The sequence below is a fragment of the Typopeltis vanoorti genome, chromosome 7, assembly GCF_054136105.1.
Source record: "Typopeltis vanoorti isolate ZY-2024b chromosome 7, IOZ_Tvanoo_1.0, whole genome shotgun sequence".
NCBI classification, from domain to species: Eukaryota; Metazoa; Arthropoda; class Arachnida; order Uropygi; family Thelyphonidae; genus Typopeltis; species Typopeltis vanoorti.
In genome coordinates this window covers 68,664,703-68,683,472 of record NC_143555.1, presented here as the reverse complement: position 1 = coordinate 68,683,472, position 18,770 = coordinate 68,664,703, and the positions used below count along the sequence as shown (strand labels likewise).

At 36.4% G+C, this 18,770-nt stretch overlaps 1 protein-coding gene across 2 annotated transcripts in view; it reads left to right on the top strand.

Moving 5' to 3' along the window:
* The first annotated feature begins 10,847 nt into the window (after window positions 1-10,847).
* The window catches only part of Nipped-B (Nipped-B cohesin loading factor), a 129,407-nt gene continuing 121,484 nt past the window's right edge, over window positions 10,848-18,770 (top strand). For both annotated transcript variants that reach the window (XM_090395331.1, XM_090395330.1), the window contains exon 1: window positions 10,848-10,899. The gene's annotated coding sequence lies outside the window, so the exon portion shown is untranslated. The remainder of the gene's footprint in view (window positions 10,900-18,770) is intronic.

Genomic DNA, 18,770 nt, shown 5'->3' with positions numbered 1-18,770 from the left:
AGAAGACAGAGGTGGATGGAATACAATAGGAAAAAAGGTGGTCTTGGTCTTCTGATATAGGCTGTTTGGACATAGTAGGACAGCCAATATATTAGAATATCTGAACACATGGTTCCACTATTACAGCCCGTCTGTAATAGTGTATGTGGCCTCCTTCCACCATAGCATATGCCAGAAGGAGGCCACATTCTACCACAGCAAATACACATATGAGAGGCTATTCCTGGAATTTGCCTCAGTCCTAAGAAACTTTCCGAACATCAACAAATTTGGGAAGCAGTCTTCCTCAGATCTTTAGCTCAACAGCCAAGACCACCTAATTTAGCATGCTAATAGTGGCATTTAGGCCTGACTTTGATGGCTTTTTTCCTTCAGCCTCATTTACCAATTGTTAGTACCTGCATGCACATAGCACTATTCAATGATCCCTGATGATGATGTAATGGAAGTATTAATTAAAGTTATTATAATTAATAGTCAATATATGCTGTAATTTTCTGAAAAATAATAGTTACTTTCTTTCATGATGTGATCCATATGGATAATCAAAAAAGAGTGGGGATGATGATGTGCACCCTGGTCTCTTGATTTTCCATCAAACCAACTTCCAATACCTTCTTCAATTCTAGCTGCCAACTTGTAACTGAAATTATAGACTGCTTTACTTGATATATCTTGTTATAGCATTTTGAATATCTTTTCTCTTTGCACTTTTTCATATGCTTTTTCCAGATTTACAAACCTATATATTTCTATGCTTCCGCAATTATTTGTTAAAGTGAAATTCTGTCCCTAACAATTTCTATCTGGCTTGAATCTAACTTGTTCTTCTTCAAATTTCTCTACCACAGTTTTTCTCAGTCTCATGTGTGTGTGTCCTTAAATCTTACCTGGAACACTCAATAATGAAATTGCTCTGTTTCCTTATGAAATATTATTTTCAAAAATGCTTATATAAAAGGTATAAAAATTTTACACCTTTTATATAAGCATTTCTGGTGCCTTTCCACTTTTCAGAATCCTCATGGCTTTTTCTATCTCAAATGTGTCAAAAGTGCCATGGTTGGCACTTCCAGACACAGGTTATAGGTATTAGTGAAACATGGCTGACTGTAGATGATATAACTAGTGGGATTGAATGTGATGGGTATAGTGTGTTCAGGAATGACAGAGAGAATAAAATGGGGTGAGGAGTATTGCTGATGATAGCTGATGAGCTCCAGCCAAGGAGAATAGAAGTTGAATTGCAGGATACAGAAAAGAGCACATTTGAGGCCATTTGGTGTGAGATTGTGGCTAGCAGAACTAAATATACAATTGGGTGCTGCTATAGACCAGGTGAAGGAAAAGATGGTGGTGACAGTATGCACAAGCAAATAGAAGAAATGGGTGGAAGGAGGGTGATTATTATGGGAGATTTCAACTATGGTCGCATTGATTGGAGTGAGGAGAGGACACACGGGAGGAAGGAACTGGATTTTATGCAGTTATTAAGGGATAACTATCTGCGACAGCATGTAATGGAAAATACTAGGGGTCAGAGAGTGCTTGACCTAGTAATTACATCTGAGGATTTGGCTGTAACAAATATGACCACATTGCCACCAATCGGTGAGAGTGATCATAGGGTCTTAACTTGGGAGGTGGCTAAAGGTGTAGAATTTTCAATTAAGACAGGGTACATGTGGAATTATTGGGCTGGAAAGTATGACAAGCTTAGGAGTTTGATTGGTTCAGTGCCATGGCATGTACAACTGCAAGGACTAGAAGTTGATAGTGCATGGGAGGTAGTTAAGAAGTGCTTGCATGAAGCAATGGCTGACTGTATACCTAGAGTCCGAATAATAAATCAAGTAGGGGTTAAATGGATGAATAACACCATTAAGCTTGAGTTGCAAAAAAAGAAACAACTATGGAGGGAATTTAAGGAGAAGGGTGACCGGCAGGCACATGAACGGTATAAAGCGCAGGCCAGAAGGGTGACGAGTGTGGAAAGAAAAGCAAAAAAGGATTACGAAAGAACATTGGCCATGCAAGCTAAAGAGAATCCTAAACAGTTTTTTAGATATGTAGCAAGTAAAAGGAAAAATGTACATGGCAGATTGATTTTAAAGAATGCCGATGGTAGGGAGGTAACTGAATCAGTTGAGATAGTTGAGTTACTGAGTGAGCACTTTGCAAAAGTATATCATCCAGGTGGTGACATTGCAGAAACGAATAAACCAGTAGATTATACGGGAATTGTGGTTAATGAAGTGGAGGTGAGTAGTCTATTGCATAACCTCAATGTCAATACATCCGTGGGATTGGATGGTATACCAGCTCGTGTTGTACGAGAAGCAGCTAAAGAATTGTCAGTACCCTTGACCATTTTGTTTAATTCGAGTCTCGGGTCTGGGTTAGTCCCGAGCGGGTGGAAAGAGGGGAAAATAGTTCCACTGCATAAAGGTGGTTCCAAGACTGCTGTTGTAAATTACCGACCGATTAGCATATCAGGAATCATTGTCAAGGTCTTAGAGAAAATAGTCAAGAGGAAAATACAAGATTGGATAGAAGAAAATGGGATACTGTATCGGGGACAGCATGGTTTTGTGAAGGGTAGGTCATGCCGCAGTAACTTGCTCACGTATTATAATACAGTGACGGCTGAACTGGATAAGGGTAATGGGTTTACGGTGAATCCTGGACCTTGCCAAGGCCTTTGACAGGATTCCACATGGAATTCTATTCAGTAAATTGCAACATATGGGAATGGACATAGGGTTGGTGAGATGGATAGGAGGGTGGTTGACGGAGAGATATCAGAGAGTGGTTTACTCGGGAGTAGAGTCCACAAGACGGCCTGTGACTAGTGGTGTGCCACAAGGATCTGTTCTTGGACCACTGCTGTTTAATTTGTTCATAAATGATATAGGAAATGATCTGAGAGGAACAGTTCATTTGTTTCCGGAAGTTGGGTAGGGCAATAGTGAATGCAGATGACGTCAAAATTTTGCAGGATGATTTGGATAGATTGGAGGTCTGGGCTAAGGAGAATGGATGTCAGTTTAATGTGGCAAAATGTAAGGTTATGCATTTTGGGGTGAAAAGATTGGCGGCAGTTTACTGCATTGGTGGAACCCTGCTCCAGGAAATTGATGAGGCACGAGATTTGGGAGTGTTGGTAGATAAGGAATTGAAATTAGGGGATACATTGCAAAAGTGACCAAAACAGCTCATCAAATCACTTGGTTGCTGAAGAATACGTTGACAAGCAGGTTATTGTTCCTCTCTATCGAGCCTTGATAAGACCCCATCTAGACTACTGTGCTCAGATTTGGTCACCTAGGTTTCTTCTTGATGGGGCGGAGGTGGAGAGGATCCAGAGGCGAGTGACCAAGATGATAGCAGGTCTGTGGAATGAACCGTATGAGAACAGGTTGAGGATTTGTGGGTTGCAAAAATTGGTTGATAGGCGGAGGAGGGGAGATATGATTGAGACATTCAAATTACTGAAGGGTTTCTATAAAATTAATTCAGAAGATATTTTTGAGAACAGGGCTGGTTGTGGGAGGACTAGGGGACATCCATGGAAACTGGGCAAAAGTGTGGTTAGTAAAGGTGTTAGAGCTGGGTTCTTTACTTTTAGAGTAGTGAATGAGTGGAATGCGCTCCCTGAGTCTGTGGTGGATGCTGTGACAGTGAATGAGTTTAAGGCGAGGTATGATAGATACTGTATGAATGTCAAATAGTTGTGATGAATATGATTTGGGGCCTCCCTCGATGAGTCTAATGACTCCCTGGAGTTGCCCGTAATAATAATAATAATAATAATAAAAGTGCCATTAAATTAGAGATAGGAGATGCTATGCAAATTCTATACTGCAACTCCCACATATGCACATAAGCATGGCCAAAACTGTGGTTATACTTATCTTTGAGTATCCCCCCCCCCCCAACAAGCATTTGTCATGATAAGTGTAATGAGAAAGGTGAGAGAATTTAGATGCATATGACAGAGGTCAGATCATAGGTGCCTTACAGATGGAACACTCGATCTCCATAACTGAGGATATCTGCCAACCCCATGAATCTTGCACGTCATGTCAAAACTGTACAAGCTGCTGGTGGCCTGGGGAGTCTTCAAGTTGAACGTCTTTGAGACCATTGGTACGTGTGCCAACAATTTTCAATGCATCCTAGTATGTGGAACTCATGGCTGACCATTTACACTCATTTTCCATCTTGCATCCCAATGGAGATAGTGTCTACCAACAAGATAACTGTTCATTTCACAGGTCCAAGCAGGCTACTGCTTGGTTCCAAGAGCATTCTGTTGACTTTGAAATAATGAAGTAGCCACCTAGAAGACCTTATTTAAATCTCATAGAAAATCTTTGGGATACTTGACTGTGAATGAGTTCAAAGCAAAGTATGATAGATACTGTGCAAATGAATGCTGAATATTTCTTGACATGATGTTTAGGGCCTCCTTCGATAAGTCTAAGGACTCCTTGGAGTTGCCCTTAATAATAATAATACTGTTGAGCAGAGTTTCAGGCCTGTGTTCCATCACCACCGAACTTAAGCAAATTGGGACATGGGCCCGAATATTTCGCAGGTATGGCGACCCATACCTGTGAAACATTTTTGCTTGTGGCATCCTTGCCTCGTCATGTGGTAGCTGTTATCAAGGCTGGGAGGGGGGGGGGGTCCAACATGTTACTAGGTAGCTATCCCTAATTCAATGTATTGCTATGTACTACTGACTGCACTGCTCTTGAATGTAATTTTGATAGCAAGTATTTATCAAATAAACTACATCACTAACATAAATGAATATGAGGAATACATACACAGTCATTCCTCAACTTATGAGATTATATTCAAAAGATCCTGTTGTAAGTAAAAATCACTACACAAACCAGGTTAGCATGCCAGAATTTATATTTTTTTAACTAATTTTGCTCTTTGTTTATAATGATATAATGAAATACTACAGCATTTATATTATAACAAAATTACATAATATACTTAAATATAAAGAGCTAATAAGCTTCATTTCGGCGATATAAACATTATTTAAATTAAGGGGATATTAAATCTCACATTGTTTTAAAACCGAATAAGAAACTCAAAGATTGGAATCAGAGAGTTTCATGCTGAATATAGTAAACTATAAAGTATCGGCGACCACTAGCATGAGCTAATGCAGGTGACCCTAGTACGTAGTACAATACCAGAGAACTCGCAGTAAAGTCGGTTGCAACTGTTTGGAAACTTGTATAGCAGAGTATATAAGTTCTTTTAGCTACACACTTTGGTATTAATTTGGTGTAGCTACTTACTGATTAAGCCTCAAAAAAGGCTGAAACCGGTCTGGGTAGTGACCTCCCACCATAATGTAATACAGCATACATTTCCTAGGAAATGTGTTTTTACATCATCGAAAATACCTAAGAATAGCGATCAGAACTTTACCGACTTTGCTGCGAGTTCTCCGGTATTGTACTACAAACTAGGGTCACTTGCATTAGCTCATGCTAGAGGTCGCCGATACTTTATAGTTTACTATATTCGGCATGAAACTCCCTGATTCCAATCTTAGAGTTTCTTATTCGGTTTTAAAACGATGTGGGATGTAATATCCCCTTAATTTAAATAATACATAATGTACTCCCTATAAGGGAATAAAAGGCGTTAGCTGATTTATTCTTTACTTATATATAATACTGTATACATGCTATATAAAACTTCAATGTAATTTTGATAGCAAGTATTTATAAAATAAACTTATAATGCATCACTGTATATAATGCTGCAATAAAAAGGAACACGTGTACAATGCTTCTGGGAAACACATAAAGAAAGAGTAATTCTTCAAACTGCTGCTGCTGCTTTATTACTATTACTATGGGCAACTCCAGGGAGTCCTTAGACTCATCGAGGGGAGGTCATAAACATCATGTCCACACAACTATACGACATTCTCACAGTATCTATCATACCTTGCCTTGAACTCACTCACCGTCATAGCACCCACAACAGACTTTTATTCCACTCATTTACCACTCTAAAAGTAAAGAACCGAGCTCTAACACCTCTGCTAACCACACTCTTGCCCAGCTTCCATAGGTGTCCCCTAGTTCACCCACCACCAGTCCTGATCTCAAAAATATCCTTTTAATTAATCCTATAGAAACCCTTCAGCAATTTGAATGTCTCAATCATATCTCCCCTTTTCCGCCTATCAACTAATTTCTGCAACCCACAAATCTTCAACCTGTTCTCATATGGTTCATTCCATAGACCTGCTATCATCTTAGTCACTTGCCTCTGGATCCTCTCCACCTCCTCCCCATCAAGAAGGAACCTAGGTGACCAAATTCTGGGCACAGTAGTAGTAGTCGAGATAAGGTCTTATCAAGCCTCGGTACAGAGGTACAATAACTTGCTTGTCTCTGCTCGTCAAGGTATTTTTCAATGGCCAAGTGAGTTGATTTAGCTACTTTTGCAATGTGCCCCCCTAAACTTTATCTCCCTATCCATCAACACTACGAAGTCCCTGGCCTCATCAATCTCCTGGAGTACAGTTCCACCAATGTGGTATACTGCTGCTAATCTTTTCACCCCAAAATGCATAACCTTACATTTTGTCACATGAAATTGACATCCATTCTCCTTAGCCCAGAACTCCGATCTATCCAAGTCATCCTGCAAGATTTTGACATCTTCTGCATTCACTATTGCCCTACCCAACTTTGCATCATCAGCGAACAAATGAACTGTTCCTCTTAGATTCTTCCCTATATCGTTAATGAACAAATTAGACAGCAGTGGTCCAAGAACAGAACACTGAAGCACACCTCTAGCCACAGGCCGTTCTTTTGGACTCTACTCCTGAATAAACTACTCTTTGATATCTCTCCATCAACCACCCTCCTATCCATCTCACCAACCCTATATCCATTCCCATATATTGTAGTTTACGGATTAGAATTCCATGTGGTATCCTATCAAATGCCTTAGCCAGGTCCAGCAGTATCACTGTAAACCCATTACCCTTATCCAGTTCAGTCGTCACCGTGTTATAAAACTTGAGAAAGTTACTGAGGCATGATCTACCCTTCACAAAAGCATGCTGTCCCCAGTACAATATCTCATTTTCATCAATCCATTTATGTATTTTTCCCTTGACTACTTTCTCCAAGACCTTGACGACTCCTGATTGGTCGGTAATTTGCAACCGTAGTCTTGGATCCTCCTTTATGCAGTTGAACTATTTTCCCCTCTTTCCACACCTTCGGGACTAAACCAGACCCGAGACTCAGATTAAACAACATGGTCAAGGGCACTGATAATTCTTTAGCCACTTTACGCAAGGCCCGTGCTGGTATACCATCCAATCCCACAGACGTATTCACATTAAGGTTCTGTAATAGACTATTCACCTCCACTTCATTTATCACAATTCCCGTATAAACTAATGGTTCCTTCATTTTTTCAATGTCACCACCTGGATGATATACTTTTGCAAAGTGCTCGCTCAGTAACTCCACTATATCGACTGATTCAGTGACCTCCTTACCATCGTCATTCCTTAAAATCATTTTGCCATGTACAGTTTTTTCTTGCTTGCAGCATATTGAAAGAGCTGTTTGGGATTCTCTCTAGCTTGCATACCTAGTATCCTTTCATAATCTGCTTTTGCTTTTTTTTACCACACTCGTTACCCTTCTGGCCTGCACTTTATACCGTTCGTGTGCCTGCAGGTCACTTCTTTTTTTAAATTCCCTCTACAATTGTTTCTTTTTTTGCAGCTCAAGCTTAATGGTGTTATTCATCCATTTAATCCCTATTTGTTTTACTATTCGGACCCTAGGTATACAATCAGCCATAACCTCCTGTAAATGCGCCTTGACCACTTCCCATACTCTATCGACATCCAGCCCTTGCAGTTGTACATGCCATGCCACTGATCCAAGCAATCTCCTAAGCTCGTCATACTTGCCAGCACGGTAATTCCACATATACCCTGTCTTAATCAAAAATTCCACACCTTTAGCCACCTCCCAGGTCAAGACCTTATGATCTTTTGTCTTTTCTTTTTGTCTTTTCTTTTTTGCATACATTTTTTGTAAGAAGCAACTGCAAACTTTTTTTGGGTGGGGGGGGATTCAACTTCCTCTTGTTCTGCTTTTTTTTCTCTCTTCTTTTAAGAATTTCTGTGCTCTAGTTCTATAAGGTCTTCAAATGACAGCTCTTCTTCCACAGCTTGTAACAAATGCTCTATATTTTCATAGTCAATCTCCAACTTTTTAGCTAGCATTATGAGCTTGTCACCAATCTCTTGTGAAGCTTTGCCTTTGTCAAATCCTGTGAATGTATGAACATATATTTTCAGCAGCATCTTCCAAACACCATTCATGCACTCTGCTATCACTTCACTACATCCTTCGTACAATGTAAAATATCATATTCCTTTCTTTCTACCATCAGTAGCAGCAATAGTCTTAGCAAAAGTACTTCTTAAATAATATGCACTGATGGCAACATTAACATACTGGTCTATGGATTGCTGGGAAAAGTGATATACAGTGAACATCTACATCAAATGGCTGTCATAAATCAAGGGCTGATATAATTTGGACCACTAATGGGATGTTAATGCATAACATATAATCCTTCCCCAATTTAACAACAGCTGTTGATGCATAACACAGTCTTTCCCTTTCATGGTGAGTATTGACCATCATGAGCCTCCATAGCTCAGTCAGTACAGACAAAGTCCTTTGGTCAGAAAGACATGAGTTCAATTCCCATCAGTGACGTGAGGAACCTTTATCTGGTCTCTTTTGCCGAAAGGTGAGTTAGAAAGTCTCATACGGAGGTAGGGTTTTTTTTTATCTGGAAACTTCCATTTTTCATCTCCCAGAACAGGCAAACTGGCCCGATGAATACACAGTCATGAATATGTCCCGGCTATATGCCAGTCCCAAGCCAGGATAAACATTTGGGGGGAAGCAATAGTGAACTACGCTGTAAAAATCTCATCAGGAACACTTTGTGGGCAATGTTTACAAAGTCACCTAGGGTCAGAAACGATTGAAGGGAAACCACCACTGCCTTATAAAACTCTATGTAGAGGAAATGCCAACTAGATGATAGATCGATTGCCTGATGAACCACACCCCTTCCCCCATATATAATAACAGATCATACTTGGGTATACTAAATACAGTCTCAGTGTAAGTAAACCCAGGGGCAGCCCACTTTGGAAAGACTGAGTGTTTTGAGACTTAAGTCAGATTCCAGTGTAAATGCAAGTCTAAAAATTTAGTTTGATAAACTAAAAAAAAAAAAAAAAAAATCTTGTTTTGAAAACAATCTGTTCGTTAATAATTTATATTTGTAAAGAAATGTAGCTAATTTGTTTATGAACCTTATTTAATATCATTATGTTGAACTCATTTAGCCTATTATGGTCTACCTCATTTCAAGCACAAATATTCTGGAGATAAAAATACTTAACTTCAAAATACTTGGAGAGAATAGGTAATATCTCACTCCTGTATGCATCACACCTTTCTTGCATTTGTTATCAAATTTCTTAACTTTATCATCAGGAGAGAGACTTTGTCCTTAAAAGCACTAACCATGACCAACTCTCACTTTTCCAATATGTTTTTAAGAATCGGAACTGTGTGTGTGTGCATATATAGGCACAAACGAAATATAAGGGAAAAAAAATACTGATCAGAAAGCATCAACTGAACACTCAAACTTTTTAAATCCTCTTACTATTAATAATCAGATAACATCAATTAGTACTTATTTCATCATAAACAAAATTATTATTAATCTGATACTTCTATGTCTTAGACACATAGTGATAGGCCAATGATTACATATAATTAAGCGTGCATGATACAATTTAAACAGGGGAAAACGTAAGTATTGGGTTCCTTAAAAAGCAATCAACTTCTCGTTCGTCTTTTTTAGTCTTGAAATGTCACTTGTAGTAAATTTGGTTGTATGGTACTTATGGCTGCATCAATTCGTACTAGCCTCTATAAATTCTGGAATTAATTTTATTAAATGCTAATGAAACGTCTTCTTTCATTATAATGGAGATGCTAATAAAAAAATAAAAAAAAACTTTTAGCATTGATAAATGCGATAGATGGTCCAGATGTACAACAAATCAATTAACTTACAAATATTTTATTCTGCTTTTGGCGGTACCTTCCAACAGTGTTTAATATACCAGTGATTTAATTTCGGAATAGCACTGCCTTCGTAACAAATGCCACAATTAGTAAATACAAAAGTTTCAACCAAGCGATGAGATAACAAATTACAAAAGGAGTACAAATAAGGAAGTTACTACTCGCCAGTCATTCGGTAAACTACACAAGTATTAAGTTTCACCTCAGACAATAAAACTGTCCTGGTGAAATGTCCATTTTTAAGAATTAATACGAAGTTCAAACGAATTAAATAACTTCCATCAAAATTGTCCCAACTGAAGACCTCCAATTTAGCACACTGCTTAAAAATGGAAATGCACCACAAAATGGAAAAAAAACAAACAAAAAAAAACTTGTAGTAGTCACCTACAACAAAGCATCAGAAACACTGTGCTACCAGTAATTTCAAACTTTATAAAAGAAAAACATTTAATTCACAAAATAATTCACATAATCCACAATTTCGTTCATCACGTAATACCAAATTTCGGTTACGAACTCTCGACGCGATATGCATTTTAACAGGGAGTTGTACACCACCTAAGGTACAGTTCGAGAGTATCTTCCTGTTATCATCTAATGGCGGACAATGATTCGTTTTAACTATGTAGACTGTGAACCAAAAGGAAGGCAACTTATAAGAGGAATAAAATTATCAATTTTAGGCAAAGTAAGTAATGAAAATATCATGAGAAGATATTATATGATGTTTTCTATAAAATACACCATGTAATAATGGATTCATTGTTATTTTAAACACCTTTTAAGGGGTCTTCAAAACTGACGCTAGCGACGGCAGACGGTCAGTTTCACTGACCCCGCGTTCCTGCCTCCGGTTACCAGGATGTTAAGAAGTGCCGTGTCAAATATGAAATGAAATTGGATTCATTTCATTATGCATTATACATGCAGATATGATTTTTACTTACACCAATACACTTGGCCTTTCTATTTGATCCTGACATACGACCTTAAACACTGCTCGTCGTGGACAACTCAACGCAGATGCATATCCAAATATTCTGTAGTCGAATTCGCCAGCTGAGAGATATGCATTAGGCCTAACATTAGATACATCTTATTTTTTTTCTTTGCCAGTTGTTAATAAAGAACGTTATATCGCACCACGAGTAATCTCAGTGCTGCAGCAAAACATTTAAAAGCATTAAAAAAAAAACCTACATAGTTTCTTATGCGTTCATCTGCTTATCGTGAAATTGTCCTGCCTACAATTCCTGAAATAGGTCATTCGTTTATTGAGATAATAGGCTGACAGAATCCTAACTGTGCATAATGTTTACCATAAAATTTTATGCTTTTTTGAACACGTAAAGGTAAGTAAATAAATGATTTGTAACTGAGTGCTAATGGAATGTTAGTACCAAGTATATCAAACCAGACATGGTACCTAAAATGAAGCACTAGATACTATGTTATTTTGAAGGTTTACTTTAATGTATTGATATAGAGTATTTTGGAACATATATACTATTGATTAAAATCTTTTTAGCAGTACATTAAATGAGATGTTAGTGTAATTGTTCCTGGTTGAAAGGCGGAGCTTATCCCGAACGCAACAATGTTTACATTTGCGTACACCCACCCTTCAGACGGATACATCATCATACAATTGTGTGCTCGTCTGTTTTTAGTGTTTTTCCAGTACCTGTCGTATTCTTTTTCCTTGTCAATATATCATTTAAACTGAGAGATAATAAGTCACTGCGTTAAACATTTTTCTCGTTTTTATATATTATTTTCTTCTGTATTTATCAGATTTTGGATACATCGATATACTTACGGTATTTATATACTGTTAACTGATTTCACTACATGAGTTGAATGTAAGAAACTTAAGTTTTGATAAAGTTAAAAGTAGTCCTTCCCTCTAAAAAATATTACGTTTTGTATATTTAACTATCATACATGGTTGAAATCTCAGAGAGTACAATGATTTTTGTTTTTTTTAACTAGGTGTTTTAGAAAAAATGAAGAGGCGAATAAATTTCCCTGTCAGGCCCATAACATACATCCTTGATTTTCTCTGAACATCCCAACATTTATATCTTCTTTATATATCAACAATGAATTAATTGATTTCATACTTTCTTAGGTGAAAATTCTGTTGTAAGGGTTCTTTTGATTAAGCTAACTATTTTTGAAGTCTGATAATGATGATAATACAAAGAGTAGTAATAATTCTTTGTTCATTTATTTTGATTAATTCCTTTAATAAATTTACATATTTCAGGAAGCAGGGGGGGTCCAAATTTATAGAAACCTTACACAGTAGAAGGATTTCCTTTTATGCAAAAAAAAAACCCATCTACATTGAGGAGTATCTCCATTGCACAGTTGAGTAGTGTCCTTTAGGTAAAAAGACCTCAGGTCAAAATCTCATCTAGGATATGAGGGAAAGTTTTTTTTGTAAGGTGTTTTTCTTTCTCCTTAAATGTAGAAACCTCCATAAAGTATATCCAAATGTTGGATGCTTGCAGTATTGTTTTGTTTATCATGATTTTAACTAGTGGTATTATATGTCTAAGTTTTAATTAATGTTCCATTTCTGTTTAATTAATAATCTTAAAGACAGATGGCTGTTCTGGTTATAGATTATTTGGTTAGTTGTAAATTATATAAGCAATTCCAAAATGCATGTTTATAAGCAATTTCTGTTTGTGGATAATTCACTTTCTTGTGAGCTGTTCCTTTCAGCATATTTATATGCTACTCAACTGCAGTTTTTAATCAGTTTCATTCAGGTAATTTTTTATGCTACTTTTTTCTATTTACTTTAATTCTGTCATTATTTATTTATTTATTTATTTATTATTATTTACTATTATCAATAGAGGCATTCTAGAAAGTCCTTAAGTAGTATTTTGATTGCCTATGAATTTTTTAATTTTAGATATTGAGTTAGTCCTTCCCTCTAATATGATGTAGATTATTATAAGTAATACATTATTCTTAAATATTCAGAAAATTTATTTATTCAGAAAATCTTAGTATCTTATAGATACTAAGATTATTTTCTGAATAAATTTTAGTATCTATAAGATAATAAGATTCAAAGAAAACACGTTTTGTTTGAATATTTCAATCAACATATTTAACAATAAGAAAGCAAAGTGTTGAGAATTTATCTAACAAGTAAATTTTTTTTATTTATGTAGATTATGAAAAAAGGTAAATGCCGTAATTTCTTCTCTAGCAGAAAAACTGAAAAATTAATCAAGATTAATGTATTAGGATATATAATAAAATAAAGAGATGTCATTATTATAACTAATGTAAAACATGTACTACTTCACAGCTGAATAAATACATAGATTTTGTCTAAATACATAGTTGCTGACTGGATGTTAAAAAAAAAAATTATATTTTCCATAACAGTAATGTTGATTTGAACTATTCTATGTATTCTTACTACTATTTGTTGACTTTTTCTCCTTTGAATGGTTCTTACGCAAAGGAAATCTCAGAACACAATACACTGCTGACCACTTTATGCAACTACTATTGGCTTATTGGAACATATTAAAAAAAAAATGAGGGTGAATACATTTTTTTGCTTGGCAAGTAGGGTTTTACATAATTTCTCAAGTCCTGGCACTGCAATCATAGTTTGTTATATGCTAACAGATATTTTACATTATGTAGAAAGATTAGTTATTCAATTATATATGTAAAAATGAGTAAATTGTTTTCTAATTTTGAATATTGCGAGCATATGCAGTCTTTCATATTTCAAAATGATTAATAATTAACTCATTAGCTGATGGTAATGTATTTGTTGGAAATGGGAAAGTTTTTGAAATGTCTCATTTTTCTGAGCTGTTCATATCTGAGTATTTGTTTAACTATTATTATTATTATTATTATGGGCAACTCCAAGGAGTTGTTACACTCATTGACGGAGGCCCTAAACATTATGTCAAGAACTATTCAGCATTTGTGCAGTATTTATCATACTTTGCTTTGAACTCATTCACAGTCATTGCACCCACAACAGACTCTGGCAACCTATTCCACCCATTCACCATTCTCCAAGCAAAAAACCTAGTTGTAACACCCTTGCTAACTACACTCTTACTCAGTTTCCATGGATGGCACCTAGTTCTCCCACCACCATCACACCTGTCCTGAAAAATTCCTCTAAATTAATCTTATAATCCCCCCCGCCTCAATAATTTGAATGACTCAATTATATCATCCCTTTTCTGCCTAACAACCAGTTTCCACAAATCTTCAACCTGTTCTCTCATAAGGTTCATTCTCTAGACCAGCTACCATCTTGGTCACTCACCTCTGGATCCTCTTCACTTCCTCCCCATCACCAAGAAATGCTGGGACCCAGATCTGCACACAGTACTCAAGATGAGGTCTTATCAAGGCTCGATAAAGAGGAACAATAACTGCTTGTCTCTGCTCGTCAAAGTATTCTTCAGTAACCAAGTGATCTGATGAGCTGATTTAGCCACTTTTGCTATGTGCCCCCCCCCCCCCCCCCTAAACTTCAACTCCCTATCCACTAACACTTCCAAGTCTCTGGCTTCGTCAATTTCCTGGAGTATGGTTCCACCAATGTGGTATACTGCTTATAATCTTTTCGCCCCAAAATGCATAACCTTACACTTTGTTGCATTAAACTCTGCCAATATATCCAAATCATCCTGCAAAATTGACATCATGTGTATTCACTATTGCTCTACCAAACTTTGCATTATTGGCAAATAACTGAACAGTTCCTCTCAGATCTTTTCCTATATCATTAATGAACAAATTGAAAAGTAGTGGTCAAAGAACAGAACCCTGCTGCACACTACTAGTTACAGGCCTTCTTTTGGACTCTACTCCTGAATAAACCAATCTCTGACATCTCTCCATCAACCACCTTTCCATTCATCTCGCCAATCCTATATATCCACCCCAGTGTGCTGCAGTTTACTGATTAGAATTCCATGCGGTTCCTGTCAAAGGCCTTTGCAAAGTCCAGCAGTATCACTGTAAACCCATTACCTTTATCCAAGTCAGCTGTCATCACTGTATTTATAATAATTAACAAAGTTTAAGCAATTAAAAAATTAATTGAAAGAAAGATTAAAAGAAATAGGTATTGTTATCATTATGTTGTTGTTCCCACTTTGCCAAGATATATCAACCTGGTGTATGTGACATAGTGCACAGCACTAGAGCTTTTACATAACCTGGATAACAGTTTGGCAATAGAGACAGAGGAGATATCAGCATGTATGTTAAAGGAATGTGCAGCTGAATTGATTAGGCCTCTGACTTGTTTATAAAAGTTGAATGTTAGCTGAGGAAAGATCCCACAGAAATGGAAAGAATGTATGATAATCTCATTGCACAAGGGTGGTGCAAAGAGTGATGTGTCTAATTACTGAATTATCAGTATCTCAGGAATGGTGATGAAGATATTAGAGAAATTGGTAAGAACTTGCAGACAAAAAGGGGTGGACAAACAAGCTATACTTTGCAAGGAACACCATGGATTTACCGATGGGAGGTAATGTCTGAGTAATTTGCTCATATTATATAATAATGTTACAGCCAAGTTGGATAAAGGTAATGGATACACAATGATACTGTTGGACTTTGCTTCAATAGTATATCACATGAAAGGTTGTTTCATAAACTGGAGATTAGGGATTGGAATATAAACTACTGGCTTAGATTAGTTGGTGACTGACACACAGATATCAGAAAGTGATATATGCAGGATGTGAATCAGCCAGATTAAGGTGACGACCAGTGGTGTGTCCCAAGGATCAGTCCTTGAACCACTGTTGTTTAATCTGTATATTAATGATATTGGGAAGGGCTTCACAGGAGATCCTCAGTTGTTTGCTGATGATGCAAAGATAGGCAGGGCAATCAGAGATGCTACTGATATGCAGCATTTTGCAAGCAATTTGAATAAGCTGGAAGTGTGAGCAAATGATGATGACTGTCAATTCAATGTTCCTTCCTAGTTTATGCTTATGTGTAGACCCACACTTTACTGCACAGGTGTTTGAAATATCTAATCTAACAGATAAGCTTAGGTGTTGACGGTTATTCATGACTTATTTTTCACGGTATTAACAACACCACACAATTTTATCAAATAGATGTTTTATATTAACTGCTTGGTTGGATCATCTGAGCAGTTAATAAAGCATCTGTTTGATAAAATTGTGTGGTGTTGTTAATACCGTGAAACATAAGTCATTTTTGAAATATCTGATAGAATAGGTTGGTTAATCCTTATTCCCAAAGTGTCCTATATCTGTATATTTCATGTGCCACATTACCTGTTTACCTGTTTCAAGAGACGAAAAAAACCTAAGTTTCCAGGAGAAAAAAACCTTTCACCTCTGTATGAGACTGACTAACACTCACCATTTGATTAAACGTACCTAATAAAGTAACTGTAATTAGTTTACGGAATTAACAACGCATATAAAGTATATTAATTAAAGGTAACTTTAATGAATAACTTCTATATTTCGGCAATGTCACATTGCCATCTTCAGGAACATAAAGATATGGTATGTGCACTCAGGAACTAACACAAAGCAAATGAGGAAGAAAGCAAGAAACTAATATTGTTATTCATTAAAGTTACCTTTAATTAATATACTTTATATGCGTTAATTCCGTAAACTAATTACCAGTTATGTCTAACCAACGTATAAGTCTTGCTACTAGTACCTAATAAAGGTTCCTCACATCATAGATGGGATTCAGACCTAGGTCTTTCCAACCATAGGACTCGTCTAAACCAGTCCTTCCCAAACTTATGGATGCCAAGGGTCCTTTTGGAAAAATTTAAATATTTCACTGCCCCCATCGAAAAAAAATCATAATATAGACATATATTATTATAATATTTATTGTATTTATATTCAATACAATTTGTATTCAAGATTTTGCGTTTGTAAGCTTTTTTGCACTTATCAATATCTTTGAAATGAAACATATGAATAAGCATATATTTACTAATAATTTTTCTTCCTGCGTATTTCGGCAGTTAATGAATATTAGTAAATATTCATTAAGTGTCAAAATACGCAGGAAGAAAAATTTGTGAACCAACACCAACGTGTGATGTTTTTCCATTAAAATATAAAAAAAGAACAAAAAAAGAAATAATAAAAATTAAATACGTTTATTTTAAGATAAAAAAATATCTACTTAGTCTTAATACATTTTAAATTTGTTTTTCATTATTTCATGGCCCCCCTCAACAAAACTAACCCCCCCCCCAAAGGTGGATGCAGCCCATAGTTTGGGAAGCGCTGGTCTAAACCATCTAAGCTACAGAGGCTCTCAGTTCAATGTTCATAATTGTTAAGTTGTGCACTTTGGTGTGATGAGCTATTCAACAGCATATTATATTGGTAGAATTGTGCTTGGAATAACTGACAAAGCTAGAGACCTTGAAGCTACAGTGGATAGAAAGTTGAAGTTGAAGGGCACATAGAAAACATTGCAAATATGAGTCAGAGGATAATTCCAGTTTTGAAACAAACCTTGGTGTGTAAGGATATGGAAGTCGTTTTGCCTCTTTACAAAGTTTTGATATGACTGCACCTTGGTTGCTATGCACAGATTTGGTCTCCTGGGTTCCAAAAGGGATAAAGAGGCTGTGGAAAGGTTGTAAAGAAGTTACAAAGAAGATTATTTCACGATTATTGAATGTAGATTATGATAGATTGAGAGTATGTGGACTGGAGACATGAGAAAGTGGAGTGATGTGATAGAAATCTATGAACTTTTGAGAGGGTGTTAAATAGTTGATAAAATTTTTCCATCAACTATTGGAAAGGACAAGGGGCATCTGTGGAAGTTGAGTTTGTGTGCTGTTAAGAAAGGAGTGATATTTCTCTCATGGAACCATGAGTGAGTGGAACAGTTTGAATGAGTTGAAGAGAAAGTAAGAGACAATGTGGGTGATTTATGGCCTCCCTCATCGTTTCCTTGACTCCCTGGGGGGGGGGTCTAATAATAATCTTGGTGCGTGTCTGTTCACAGGGGTAGCAAAGCTCCTGAATCATATATAATGCTTTAAAAGAATGCATACCTCTCTGTTAGTTGTTAGTTATGTATATATATTGGTTGATAATAAAAAGGAAATACAATAAAAATTAATATAAGAAAGTTAGAACAGTCCCCACTTGATTTAAGAAAATTCTCGTGTGGACAGGAATATCACAAAAGATATGTTATTTTTGTACACACCCTCATATGTTATTACAAGATTTGTCAGTGATCAGATATGTTATGTTATGATATTTGACTGATTCTGACCTGTAAACACTCATATGCTCGTACATGATTTTTCAATTATCAGACATGTTATATGTATATGGCTAATTCTAGCTAGCTTTAAATATCAAGGAAGATTCAAATGTGAGAGAGAGAGACTAAGAGTTTATAAGGCAGAACACTGGAATAAGATGATAACATTTATTTTAATTGACAACATGATGTTTCATCCTAATTACAGAGGATTTCTTCAGGTGTAAAAGGTGA